The 14,918-nt window shown below is 45.8% G+C and overlaps 1 long non-coding RNA gene across 1 annotated transcript in view; it reads left to right on the forward strand.

The window, feature by feature from the left end:
* LOC121659202 overlaps window positions 1–14,918 on the forward strand; it is a 51,438-nt gene that overhangs the window by 35,172 nt on the left and 1,348 nt on the right. The window contains exons 6-9 of the long non-coding RNA XR_006014208.1: window positions 4,522–4,713; window positions 9,331–9,475; window positions 11,495–11,570; window positions 11,919–12,185. This is a non-coding gene — a long non-coding RNA (uncharacterized LOC121659202). The remainder of the gene's footprint in view (window positions 1–4,521; window positions 4,714–9,330; window positions 9,476–11,494; window positions 11,571–11,918; window positions 12,186–14,918) is intronic.

Here is a 14,918-nt window from a genome sequence, read left to right on the forward strand (position 1 = left end):
GGCATTCTGCTGCTCTGATTTGTTGACTTTGATATTTTAAAATTATTCTTCTCTACTATCTCTTGCTGGTGCAGCTCACCTCCAGCCACAGTCCAAGGCTGGCTAACAGTTGCTATGATGTAGCTTCAGCCTTTCCCGTCCCTGGATTTTTAGGGCTGTGATTTCAGCAGAATACATGGCTCGTCATTTCAGTGTGGGCTTTCAAACTGTGCGACAGCCGTGAAAGTGAAGAATCCACGAGAGAGGCTGTGTGTGTGTATGATGCTGGGGGTGTTGGATATGGGCAGACTCTTTAATACACTGAAAATGTTATTTTTGATTTTTGGTGCTCCGGAAGATTTTTATTCTGTTTTTTGATGATGGCTTGAACTATTATCCAAACTGAAAGTAGTTGTTTTTCATGTATTTTGACAGCAGCCTCTAATAAATGGAAGTTCTTCCCAATGTTTAGAAAATCAGTGTATTGAGTGCATGCTGAATAGCAAGAACAACTATTTTTGAAGTTGTTCTGCATTGTGGAGTATCAGTGTTTGATATGTTCAAACCAGTACGTGCAATTCCTCGCGACTGTTATGTTCACTTTAAACAATGAGGTCTTTGCTCAGGAATAGTCCTGGGTTTGTTAGGGAATCAGTGCAATGCTGGCCCCAATCAATAAATGAAGTTTGCTTGTGGCAGGACTGATGCAGCCATTATATAAGAGGGAAGTCCATGTAAGTATTTGATTATTTTCTTAAGGGTTTCATTTGCTGGTTTTCAGGCAGAATAGTGTCACTTAGAGCAAGTATTTAATCTTTTTTTTTTTTCCCCTTTAAAAAAAATGGAACTCTGTAAACAACACTGAAAACTTAGTGCTGAACCTTGGTCTTACAGGATTAGTTCCCATCTACTTCACTGACTTCATCCGCAGGAGAAAAGGCCACAGGAGAAATCCCACACAGGAAAACATATTCTTTGCCCTGAAAACCTTGTTATCTTATATGTTCCAGGTATGAACTGTTGGTTCATTCCTGATGCATGAAGGGCAAATTCCTGCCTTTCTCACTCTGACAGGGTTTTGCCAGGGCAAATTTACTCCTGGCTGACACCATCTGTAACCATGGTGGGAGCAAAATTCAGCCCTTTAGCTCTAATGGGAGCCTGTTTGATCTCGTCCTTTACTGCCGAGTGGTATCAGGATGGGAGCTGGGCACAGAAACGTGACTACCACCGAGCTGCTATTTGTTGCACTGCATTATCTGTAGTATCCTTGTTATTCTAGAAACCTTTTTTTTTTCCCCTCCCTGGAACATTTTGCTGCAGCAAATGAAGAAGGGGGGAAAAAAATTGAAGAGACCTTCATTTGGTGGCACAGAAAATTTGCATAAAATATCGCTCTAAGCATTGAAGGATCTTATTACATAGGGTTTTGATGATAATCTTTGTTGAAATAATATTTAACACATGCTGCACTTTTAATTAAGTATCTGAATAATCTCAAATTAATACCAGAGGTTTAAAAATAAGTTTTCATTTTAGTGAACTGTAACATAATAGCAAGCTGCATGGCAACCCCTTCCTTTACCCTTTGATTTAATTAAATGCCCTTCTGTGTGCTTCTTCTCACTTCAGAAATGCACATAAAGAAATCAAACCCAGTCATTTTATTTAGGATTTTTGCCACTTTTCCTTATGTCTTTGTTCATTTATTTGCCCTACTTCCTCTTGGGCTTTGATTAAGGTGTTTCTTCGGGGATCAGCTCGTCTTGGGCTTTGCAAACTGGCCTGTGTGTTTGAAAGGGGCAGTTGCAGCGTGTTGGGGTTTCCGTGTTGGTGGTGGTGACACGCAGGTCCCTGTTTGGAAGCAGCCAGCTGTGGCAGGGAGGTGCTGGGTCCTGTACTGCACATGTCTGTGTGTGCCATGGGGAGGATGCAGCCGGGTAAATCCTGGGGCAGCTCACACAGCGCAGTGACACGCTGGAGTGTGTTATGCTCCTGGAGTTTGATTATAAGGTAAAAAGGAGCTTAACAGTGTAATGGCTTCAGACAGCAATCAAACTGTTGCGAATAAATCCACGTTTATTCTATTTATTTTTTTGAATTTAAAAGGTCTGATCCAGCCAATTTGTTTGCCTTCCAGTAAGACGTGCTTGACAATCACTGCTTCATTATTCCATCTTAAGAAATTCCACTAACCAAAGGAAGGGAAAACAGCCCTCGCTCAGATCCGTGTCGGTGAAATTGTTTTGCTGGAGCCACTTCGCTGGGCGAGTGTGGGTGCGGGCTGGGGGGAGGCTGTTTACTGCCTTTATGGAAACATGCTCCAGTTTGGGAGCGCGAGGATGTGAAGCAGGCTGGCTTTGAAGGCTTTCTGTTAGATTTCCCCCTTTATCCCTTTCCATCTATCATTTTAAAGGAGACATATATAACCACCGCACTTTGTATATTAAGGGGAGCTGCCTGCTTTTTCCCTTTGCTGAGATAATGACACTGAGGGTTGTTGACTGCTGTTATCTCTGATGGCAGCCTTATCTGCATGCTCTGATTCCCGCTCCCGGAGTCAGAGATATCCAGTCCTTCGGAAACTGACCACTGCTCCCACTGTGGCCAGGCAGGCTGGAAAGCAAATACTTAGGGGTGACAGAGTTCTTGATCAGATGTGCTGTTTGCTATGTTCACCTCACCCACAATACTGAAGGGAATATTGAAGGGAAACATTGGGGGTGAGAAGAAATGAGAGCCTCAAAATCAGGATGGATAAAAGGCAAATGCCGCCAGCTCTCCTCAGACAGTCTCTGGTGGGGACAATTTTTGTTGATGACCAATTGTTGAATGGTGTTGGTGAGGGGCTTGGCTTCTTTGCACCACAGAGACCCCTCACTAATGGACCTGGGGATGATATTGACACAGCAGAGGGACTGTTACACCCTCCTGGCTGCACCAAGTCAGAATCCAGGCGTTTATTTTAATTCCTCTAAACATAATAATCTGCAGTTAATTGGCTAACATTCACTGTGCCTCCAAGGTGCACAGTGCTGCCATGGTTTGGCATGCTGCAGTCCCGTCCCTTGGAGATCTCAAAGCAAACTTCAAATATTTGTGAATTTAACCTCTTAACGGTCTTGAGAAATGCTCTCATTTTACTGCTGCAGAAAGTGAAATACAGAGATAGTGTGTGCACCTGACTGGGATCCCCCACTGCACGTGCAGTCAGCCATGAAGTCCAGGTCTCCGAGCACCTCCCTGGCCCCCTGCCCATCAAACCCATCCAGTCGCCCAAGTTTTACCATAACAATCCTTAAAAACAGACAACTGTTCCCATTCTCCAAAGCATGGGTTTCTGCAAGTCCTGCTGTACTAAAAGTACCTTTCAGGGTGGAAAAACTACTAGTTAATTCCACCTTAAAGCAGCTCTGAGCAGGAGCTCGTGGAAGCTGTGGAAGAGCCCAGTGATGCATGAGTTGAGTCAGGGATCCCTGCCCATACTCTGCCTCATCTTCCCTGCAAGATCATCTGCCCCTTCTTAAATACTGGGGGATATCCAGAGCTCTTTTCCTCCCTGCCATGTCTTATAATACAAGTGTTTCAATCTGAACACTTAGACCAATTTGATTGATACATGATCCAGCCTGTCTGTACCAACTGGCACCTCTGCTGTTGGTGCTCTGCCATCTGGGCTGCCCTAAGCTGCAATCTGAGGCTTCCAAGGTGAAGTGTCAAGTCAGTGTTACTGAAAATACACATTGCTGAAGTATGCAGATGCTTTTTCCCCCCATTTAAAAAATGTATTGTACTGAAAACTGCTGCCAGGGCAGTGGAAATACTGCATTTGCCCTAAAAGTATAAAGAGATGCTTATTTTTTCAGTGCTTCAGAAGAAAGCAAAGCATTTTTTAGTACTGAAAAACAAATATTATCTAAAAAGCAGAATTAGTACTGAGAAAACACTTTCATTTAATTTTTAATTTTTTTTCTTGAAAAGGAAGCAAAATGTAACTGAAAACTTTCTGTTCAAAAAGCATTTTTATTTGGAAAGCTAGTTTTGTCATGTAAGGAGTTCTTTTTTTCCCACTCCCAGTACGGCTTTGTGCAATATAATGTGTGACCACCCAGGGTTCCTTCTGCACTTTCCCCATGGCTAACTTGTGGGGCTGTTTTCCTGAGACATGCAAAACAGTACTGATCTACAAATATTCAACTAAGAGTGTAAGAAATCTGTCTAGGATGTTATTAAATTAGTAGCAATTTCAGTTGCAGACCTCAGTTCAGAATATTCTTAAACACACTGTTTGAAGAGGAGCTTAAACATTGATAACTTGTCTGTTTTTTCCCCTCCAGTGCTTCCAGCTGGTCTAATAAAAGGGAAAACCTCACCCTGTGGATTTTGCTTTGCTGTTGAATGTGAGGATGAAACATGTCAAGTGAATAATACTTATTTTCCAAAGCTACAAGGGACTGAAAGGGGTTAGGATGGGATCTCACTGTGGCAAAATTGGGATTACAGGCTTGGATATAACATTACCTTTTACCTGGGTCTGTCTAGGGCTCTGACTCAAACCTGCTGGCTCAAGGGCTTCAGAGACAGAGCCCAGGAGGGGCCCTAGACACAGAGGTCCTGGCTGCTGGCTCCCTGCTCACGTCACCAAGACACCTCCTCCTGCATCAGTCTCATCAGCTGTGCCAGTGTCACCGGGAGCGGAGCTGCACAGCATTGCCTGCCTGAGCTGAGCTACCTGTAAGTAGTGCAAAACCCTGTGCTAAAGCCAGACATCATCTCTGCTGGGATTTTAACCTGAGCTCACAGACAGAGCAGTAATTTGATCATTCAAGCGCACCGTTACGCAGCCCCGGTGATGATAAGAGTGGTTCAATTCCAGCATTTGCAGGAGGGAAACTTTTTCCCTGGTGGTTTCTGTGTTGCGATTCCCCCACCCAGCAGATGCCATCCTTGACCACAAACGTGCTCATTTTCCTGTATCGTTTCCAGCCACCCAGCACAGCACCACTGTGGCTCCTCTCCCACACCGCAGCCCCTCTGCAGGAGGATGCCCCTGTGCGTTCAGGATCACGGTGGGAGCGGGTTTTGTGTGTCTGCAGCTGTGGGAATGTGTTCTGCCAGAAGCCCACATCTCCTGAGCATTAGTTACATAGCCCCGTGTGCTCCTCTGTTCCCAGGTGGAAAATGGAGATACCTTTCTTAACTCATACCATCATTTTCTTTCACCACAGCTCACAAGGTGCTCCTGCATCCACAGAGGGGAGGCACTGGAGAAGTGACAAGGATGATTAATAAGGAGGTTATTAACAAATGCTACAGGTCAAATTCCACACCAGTTCCCAAGTTTGTGCTTGACATGGAGGTCAGTGCTGTGAACAGCTCCCCATGCAGCTGGGAGCTGGACTTGACCTTTGGATGTAAAGCCAGGATAGGCAAAAATTAGGTTAAATAGATTTGACCTGCACCTGATAGGAATGTTTCTGAGGGAGTGAGGTGCTTTCTGTGGTATTACTAGAGTGTAAAACCATCTCCCAGGCAAGTCATGAGGGACTGGTGTAGTTGTTTTGCAAGCTGGTTTATCTAAACTTTTGGTATTTGAGGGGCTGTTGACAAATGAAGCTTTTGAATCTCTGACGGCTTGGGCAGACAGCAAACTGTGTACTTGCTGTGGGGGAAAAGCACTGCTCTTCTGGAGTGTGGTTTCCATTTAAACATTCGGAGAGTTCCTAGCTCTGGCCTGTGTTTATCTGTGCCAAGTGTGAATGGGAATTGGAAAAGGAGAAAGAGGGAATGGCTGTGTTTTAAAAAGCTAATTTAAAAGCAGGCACAGTCTTCTGTAAAGATGATTCTGATTGTCCAGAGCTCTTTTAAAGGAACAAGGTTAAATGCATTTTATTGAGAATATAGGATTAGACACACACACAAAATGAACAACATCGCCTTTATTTATTTCATACTCGTATAGCTAAGTCAGTCAATTCCTGATGATTCAGGAATGCAAGGGGATTTTCTGTATTGTTTTTTATTTCATAAAGCTCTTTATCTCTGGCTCTGTATACTGGCTGTTTCTATACTGCCAGCAACCTCCCCCTGACCACTATCACCATGTAACCAAAGGGGGAAGACTGGCATTGACTGGAAACAGGGCAATCAGTGGAAGCTACAGGTAAAATGCTCGTGAGCCTATTCCCATGTGCCCTGATTTAACAGTATAAACTACCTCGCATGGGAAAGGCTGATGCTCACACTGCTCTTCCACACAAGATGACCGAGGGTTTAAAACAAACCTATGAAGCAGGGAATCACAGTATTATTTACAAAGTGCTCATGTTTTGGCAAAAACATGAACAGATCCAGTTCAAATTGACTGCAGTCTGTGTTCAAAGCCATGTCTGGAGCAGGACTGCCTTTTCTTGTATATTTTTACTCTGTGATTTTTATCTTGGCTGTGTCTGTTCATTGCCATTGTAAAAGGAAGACATCATAATTTAAAGAAAAAGCGTGGGGAAGTGGGAATTTCTTTTTCGTCAGCTTTATACTCAGGGAAACTGAGGCATGGAGAGGTCCTGGAGGTTTGTGAATGAAGAAGGCCTGTGAAGCAGTGGAGGATTTGGAAAGAGGGCCCAGGGCTCCCATGTCATGGCACTGGCAGATATTCCCCATGCACAAGGATCACCGGAGAGCAGCCCGAAGGTTCTTCACTTGATGGAGTTTGCCCACACACATCAGCAGCACACAGGAGCTAAGGGGAGGAGGAGAGTGTGCCTCATGAGTTAAGGTTTTGTAGCTTGGTCTCTGATGGAGCAGGATGCTCCAGACTTGGATCATTTCTCAGAAAAAAAATGGCTGGAAGCAACTCATCTTAAAAATCCTTTTGGATGAGCACAGCCAAAAACTTCAAGGGCTCTCCACGTGGGCTCTTGACAAAGAGAACTCCAGTCTCAACTACACATCAGTGTCCCATCAGTGGAGTCTCTTCCTTAAAAAAAAGAAAAGAAAAGAAAAAAATTTTTAAATTAATATATTAATTCCAGCTTGTCACGGACTGTCTGCCTTGTCTCAGCTGTCTGGCTTTACCCTCTCACCCTCGTTTTAGTAGTGTCATCTCTCTAGATCCTATCTTACCTTTCTGGAGCAAACACAGGCTCTTGCTTATGTAGACGGAGCCAGGATCTGTGCTGCAGAGGAGCAGCGTGTCACTGTGTGAGTTCAAATAAGCTGTGTTGAGTCATGCCAGCTGAGGATCCTGCTGCTCGGGTTTATTGCTGAGAAAAAACCAAAAGTGAATGCCCGGCACAAGGGAGGTTCTGCCTTATGTGCCCCATAGGCTTAATTAATATACAGTTTCTTGTTCACTGCTAGTTCTTAAAACCAAAACCACTAACAGACAAATGATGCAAAGGACAAGGGCAGAAATGCTGTGTTCATGGCTTTTTACTGTCTATATAGCACCAAAGTTGGGGAAGGCATTCTAAAGCATTTAATAGACATGATGGCATTAAATGCTGAACATAATTAAGCCAGATGGAGCTTTGTTGTCAATTTGACTGGAGTCACGACTGCCCTTTCCCAAGAAGTTCCTGGTTTAAGGATCATTCTTGCCTTGAACAGAGCTTCAGCAGGCAACAGGATTTGGATCTGCTGGGCGAGGTCGTGGCTTGGAGGAGCCTCAGATGGTGAGCATGAGCCCCAAGCACTGCAGAGCTGTGCTGGCTGGGGTGCTTCTCTCTAGCAAGGGCATGTCCCAATGGACCTACAACTACTCAGACATGCTGGTTGAACACTTGCTCTTCCTGCTGTTGGAAATACCGTAACAAAAATAGCCTCCTACAACCTGGACCTAAATTTTCTGTACACTCCTGCTTATTACTTTGTTCCAGGCTTAATCTTGGCAGTGAATATTACAGGATTCCTGTTCAGAAGAAAGGGGTCTATGCTCTTCTGCAAATCCTTGGGTTGAATCACTAAAAATGTACTATTTTCTTGCTGTGGTGCTGTCCAAGATTTAGAGGTTGCAATCCAACATTCAGGCAAAACAATGACCTTGGCTTGCAAGCAAGAAGGGTTTTAAAAGGCTGATTTAATTGCTGGAGGTTCTTACCTGCTCTCTGTGTTTGAAACCATAAGGGTACTTTAAAAACTACATTTTCATCCTTTTCCCAAAGCAATGAAGGCTAGATACTCTTTTTACCTGTTGAGGAATGTGAGGTTATTTGTAGTGCTCACCTTGAGACACCTGTCTTAAATACCTAAGTGGGGAAAATACTCTTCCTAACGTCTTCATGCTCCTCTGAAAGGAGCATTTAAAGACCAACCTCCCAGAGTTAGTTATCCAGGTCACAGTGTATATGACAACCCCTCGCTTCTGGTTTCACCTCATTTGTTGCCTCTGAGAGCTAAAACTGAAGCTGCCGGGTAAACCTTGTGTCATATAAGCTCACTGTGAGCTTGTGGTCTCAAGCCAGCTACAAAAAACTAAGAGTGGAAGAGAAGGCCAAGCAGAGCTGTTTCCCAGAACAGGGAAAATATGGCTGCAAATATGGAAAAATTGAGGTTTTTTCACTACCACTTTTGACTGCATTTTTACCCTTGTCTGGTTCCTGTGTCTGTTTGTACCAACACATTTCACTGGCATTTACTGTTTGTGCTGAGTAGATTTGACATCAGTGAATATTCAACCCTTCCCACAGAACTGAGAGGGAGTTCTACTTATCCAGCTAAGAAGCTGTTTCATGTGCCCATGTCATCCCTGATCACACCTAAGCAGCACACCAGTAGCCACAGTGCAAGTGAAAATTGCAAATGGCAACCAATAAATTTCAAGGAATCCCAGTTCACCCATAAGATGCTCTGTAGCCATAAAAGTAGGTGAGAGTCGTCGTGCAGATTTTTCCAAGTAACAAACAATAGGATAAGAAGAAACAGCCTCAAATTGCATTGGGGAGGTACAATGGGATTGGATATTAGGAAGAAATCTTCACCAGCTGGGCTGTAAAACACTGGAACAGGCTGCCCAGGGCAGTGAGGGAACCACCATCCTTGGAGGTATTTAGAAAATATGTAGAGGTGGCAGTGAGGGTCATGGGCTAGTGCTGACCTTGACAGTGGTGGGTGAACAGTTGAGCTCTATGATGTGAAAAGCCTTTTCCATCCTAAGCTATTCTATGGCTCAGTATCTCTGACATACTTCACTCCATCTGTTCTCTTGCATCTGCAGGGTTATCTGCTGCAGTCCCATCCAAGAGCTGTTGAGTGGGATTGGGAGGGACATAATGGCTAAGTTTCACAGTGCTCAAATCCCTCCTTCATTGTTTTAACATCTATGTAACATTTCTTTTTGCTTTTCCCTTCCAGAATTGAAAGGCCCTTTCATGGAGCACAGTGACCTGCCCCGGAGGGCTCTCCCCAGCCTGTGGTTTCATGCTCTGCAGTCCCATCCAAGACAACTGCATTTGGGATTTCTCTTCCAGCCCATTTCCCACAGAGCAATTGGGAGCGGGTACATTTCTGTAGTGTAGGACTGAGCCTGGGGAGCACTGCAGACCATGTGTGGGAAGGTGTCCTGTGCAAAGACTGCCCTTACACGAGAACATATATGAATAATAGGAAATTGTTTGGGTGTGGGATGCTGTTGGGATTCATTGTCACTGTAAGGAGTGGACAGCACTGCCTTGGCAGTGGTGCAGGTTCAGGCTCTGTCCTAGGGCTCTGCTCCTGCCACTGTCCCCGTGGCATGGGCACACCCCTGCTGTCCCCTACAGCAAAGGGGTCGGCATCAGTGTGAATTGCAACGTGTGGAAAAGCTTGTAAATACTGCTCGGTGGTTTGAGGCCAGCAGGGAGAGAGCAGAGCAGCGGGGCATTAACTGAGGGGCTTTAGAGGATTGGGAAGGACCTGAAAGGGGAGGATTTGGTGGCGCTTCCTCTGGGCGAGGGGCGCTCAATGCTCGCACGCTCCTCATTGTATGGCGAGGATAAAGCGGGGCGGCCGGAGGGACTCGGGCGCGGGTCCGGCCGGCGGCAGCCGAAGGAGCCCAGCCCCAGCGGGAGCCCGGCCAGCCTCAATAGCCAGCCCGGCTGCCTCCCAGGCCGCCCGGCACACGGCCCTGCTCACTTTGAAGCCCCTGGTGCTGCAGAGGGGTGCTTTCTCTAGCTCTTGTTTGCTGATGATCCCTAAATTAAGAAATGCAAATCTATTCAGGGCAGATTCCTTTTCCAAAGGCAACTTGCCTCAGTTGCTAATTCCCTGCATGGCTTCTATACAGACCCCTCAGTTTCTATACAGACCCCTTACAAACACCTGCAGCTTTTTTTTTTTTCTTCCTCTCCCCCTTTTTCCAGGGAGGGGGTGGCAATGGGGAGTTTATTGAAAATCTTTGTTTTCTCTGTTGCAATGAAACTTGCTTTGCTCTTTTGCCTCCCTTTCTTTCCCCTTTTCACAGAATAAATACAGCTGATCCATCTCCAACCCCTCTGCACGTGCCAGAAAAATAAATCGCCCGCCTCGCCTGCAGCCCCCTCCTTTAATTCTTTCCCCCGCTGCTGTGTTTGCTTATTCTCACAGCAGCTGTAGTGCTGGTCGCAAGCGTGAGTTGACCTATTGCTGGTTTGTTTGGCACTGGCTCTGCAGAGACATCCCCCCAAAAAAGACTTTGAAATCAACTGTTAGAGCCCTTGCTAGGCTTCTTTTTTTTTTTTTTTTTGCTCCTCCCTCTTCTTATTATCATAGCACTTGCCTTTTGTTGCCTGTACAAATACAAATACACACACACACCACACACAGGCGTGCAAGCACTGGGGAGTGAGGAGAGCGAAGCCCCTGAAATATTGCACTGTCCAAAGTCCACGGGTTAAAACAAACATCAACACTGCGTCAAATAGTTTGCCCGTAAGAGTCTTTTGTTATGAAGATAAGCTTGTTATCTCTTTCATTCAGATTTTAATCTGACAGGTCATTTGCATACTGCCAGCCGACTTCAGGGTGTGCATTAGATCCACTTTGCATTTAAATCCTCTGTCAGTCAGGCAAATAAAAAAAAAAGGTGGGGGGGGGGGGGGGGAGAGAAGCAAAGAACCCCTTTCAGATGCTCCCAGTTATTGCTACTACTTTTTGTGCTGATTGTTGGTGCAGAAAAGTTCTCCTGGCTCTTGAGGCTCTGCATGTTTTTGGGTAGCCAGGATGCCATGAGCTGCATCACTGAGGTCTTGCAAAGATCCCATTGTGACCGCTGGGCCCCTTACTCACCCAAATCCCTCTTCAAACCCTGCTAGGCAGACTCTTTCCCCACACTGACCTCTGTTGCCCCATAAAACCTAGACCCTGCCCTCAGTCAAGTTAAGCCTGTCCTGGGCTTGCATGAGAAGGGATCAAACCCTTGGGAATAACAGGACAAGGAACAATGCCACAATGCAGTTAACAAGCCACCTATTTAGCAACTTCCATGTAAATATGCCTTTTCCCTTAGTTATTCTACTTGTTTTATATGTCTCTCTATATTTTTTTTTTTCTCCACCTGAAGCCTGATCCTGTCTCCTTACTCCTGAAGCTCCACCACAGGTGCTGGAGGGATTCTAGGGACAAGGCTGCTCTTACAGGTAAGATGAATTCATTGTATGACTGTGAAAGAGAGAAACTGCAGGACATAAGTCCCCTGTGGTGCAAATGCAGGTTGGTGGGGTTGTGTTGCACTGTGGGCACAGAGAGCTACAGCAGTTTCTGGTGTCTGGTACCATAGGCACAAAAACCCAAACAAACCAACCAAAAAACCCCACAACACTTGGTGAAGGTGTTATCAAAATGTATGACTGCTGTGGATCTGTGGTTCTTACCACTGCATTTTTCTGTGACAGCACAAATAGGGAATTTCAGTTTCTGGATCTGATTCCTCTCACATATATGTTTGAACATATTGCTCACACTCACTTTTCTCTTCCTGACACCAGCCAAAATATCATCAAGATTCCTGTGTTTCTCGGAGATCCAAGCACAGGTTCCAGCCTGCCCTGGTTTGGCTGTCCTCACCATTTGGCCGTGGACCACCAGGTCCTGCCACCTCCTGCCAGCATCTCCCTCTGCTCATGGTGTTTCCTGCACCTCCTCTGAGATGCTGAAACAATGAACCGTGGACAAGATTAAACCTGGTTCAATTCTTGTCCTGTGCGTGGACGTGCAACCACAGCTCTGTTGAAGACCACAGAAATTATCCTGGGGTAAGTGAAAGGCAAAACTATGACTCTCTTTCCTGAAATACAATGGACAGCCCGTGAGACAAGGCCACAGTCCCCCTACAGAGAGGGATGGTGTTCCTGGGGATTGTGTCCCAAACCACAGCAAGCAGAGCTATAGGAGAACATTTCCTTCAGCCCCAACGGGGTTAAACATTGGATCTGATGAAATCAGTGTATCCAAAAGAGAGGAGTGAATAGTTGCAGGGCATTTATTCAGCTCTAATGTGACACGTTCAATTCTTCTGTTCAGACCCAGTAATTTTCTTACATATATTAATTATTTGAAATAATTCTCTGAATAACATCTAGAAATAATTCAGGCAATATATCTTGATAATGAACCTGTTACTAGTGAATGGTTGAAATCTCAGCTGTGCTGGTGACTTTGGCTTGGGTGAACATTCACACGGCATTGTTTCTTCTCTGAAATACTAGTACGTGACTTTCAGAACCAGATTCGGGTCTGAATTGCTGTGCTTATGAGGTTTCTATTATTTGCCATTTCGATAAATGTTCCTGACAGTAAATTCTATTGTTAGAATATTATTGGTAAACAAACATAAAAGCATGTGAATGCAGGCAGACAAAATTTAAACCATTTATTTGAAATGACGGTGGGGAAAAAGGTTTGAGATATGTAACCACCTCCAACCTTAAAGGAAGGTGCTGGGAGAAGGGTTTCTCTTCACAGCTGATATCTGATTCACTCTTTTCCAATTTCTTGTCAGGATTTCTCAGGACAACCCAGAGCAGCAAACCTTTCCAAGCAAAGTCCCACATAATGCCACAGTAATGGAAAACCAGGAGCATTCCCAGTCCCCTGGCACTCTGGGATAGGCTGCTCCATGGTGTTTGCATGGGGCCATCGTGTCCCTGAGCATGGTGTGTGGTGCAGGCAGGAGAGGGGTGTGCTGCTCCTGCTGTGGCTGCCATTTCTGGAGATGACTGGGACAAGGTGATTGAGATATCCAGTCCATGCTGGGGCTCTCAGGCAAGGGAGCTGTGCCCTCAGTTATTTACCATCTAGCAGCACTGCCAGTATTACCAGGACTGAGGCAGCCCAGAGCGGTGCCCAGCGCTGCTGGCTGAGCAAGGAGTGTCTTTTGTGACGAGGAGTGGCAGCAGATCCATCCCCAGCCAGCAGCAGGGAGAGCTGGCCGGGCACTGCGGGTGTGACCGTGCTGCCAGGGCAGGGCCAGCCCTGCTCCACTCCCTGCTCCAGCCAGCCAGACCTGTACACTCACAAGCATGGGAGCACTGGAGTTTGGGAGGGATTTTCTGTCCAAAATCTGGACTGTTCAGCGAAGGATGGAGTGGAAAGGAAAGGCAGAGACACCCGTATGCAAATAGGGGAGAGCTCCTTCTGCAATCTGGTTTCCAACTCATGCCCTAAAATTGACAACACTTAAGACCCCTGGACTAAGGGAAATGAATGCAAAATGAGAAATCTGCAAAATCCCTTGGTTCAAGGCCAGCTCTCTTGCTTTGCTTTGCTGCTCCTTGGCATCAGTCTTTCCGCCAAGTAAGCAAGTCAATGGCTAGCTGTATTGCCAAAAAAATCTTCCTAGCTGTTTTCCATATAGCTAATGAAAATGCAAATGTGCTCATTTTCCAGGCTTGCTTACAGCCTCTGCTGCTTCCTTTCTATGGATGGCACCTCAGTGTCCTTCCTTTTGCCATGTGATCTCATACATCACGCTGGCTGGTTGGGTTGTCCTTGTGTTGCCGATGAGAAATTGAGTGTTTTGAGTGGAACAACAAAGTAGGAAGCAGAGCCTCTCAAGCACCTGCTGTGCACTATCCTTCCACATGCTGTCCCTGGAGAGTTAAAGAAAGACCAGTTTAGAATAAGAAAGGCAGACAAGAAGGTCTTTTCTGTAAGTTAGATATCACATCAGAGCCAAAGTCACACGGCATGTGGGCTTCAGTGAGCCCACGGTTGGGCAGCGTAGGGCATCTTTGCTGGGCTCTCCTTGGGAGTTTTCCCTCTTCTCATGAGCAATCTCTTCCGTACTTACAGAAGTAGTGTTGCTTTTCTAATCCCTCATCAAAAGGTTTCTCATTGGGCTCACAATGTGATAGCACTTAGAGCTGTGATCCCTTCAGAAATGGAGTGGTGACTGTACCTTTCACTGTGCTTCTCTATTGAAGAACAGAGCCTCTCTTGACCAAAATCTCTTGTTGTGCACTATAAAATCAGCCTTGGGTGCTTTTCAGCTACCCAAGCCTGGACAGAGTCCAAGCAGTGTCCCAAGCCCTGTTTTTCAGGGACATGTCTCTTGCCTGGCTCCCTTTCTGGGGATGTTGGATCAAAGATGAGAGCTCAGTAGCTTGTGGGCATTGTTGCATCCTCTGTCCTGATCGGCACTCTGGACTCTTCAGGGACTATGGGGACAATTCAATAAAGGGACACAACGTCTGCATAGGAATTTTTTCCACGCAGACACACACACTTCATCCCTAGACAATGCAGGAACGCTGCAAAACGAGGCAAAGCTGTCGCCTCCTGAGCATTGCCCTTTTCTCATCTCTCCCATCTGGTGTATGTCTCCAGATTTGCCTCCAGTCTTTCACAGAGCTCAGGTTCCTCTGGCTGAGCCTCCCACTCTGGCCACCAAAGGGCTTCCTCTGCCCTGAGAACAAGTCCCTTTTAAAAGCAGCCTGACATCTTTCTTTTGTTCCTGGCTTTCCACTAGGATTTTCCATGATGCAATC

Source organism: Corvus kubaryi, unplaced genomic scaffold (assembly GCF_017639235.1).
Source record: "Corvus kubaryi isolate FWS band 111438036 unplaced genomic scaffold, C.kubaryi_AGA036_p1.0 136, whole genome shotgun sequence".
In the NCBI taxonomy this organism is placed as follows: Eukaryota; Metazoa; Chordata; class Aves; order Passeriformes; family Corvidae; genus Corvus; species Corvus kubaryi.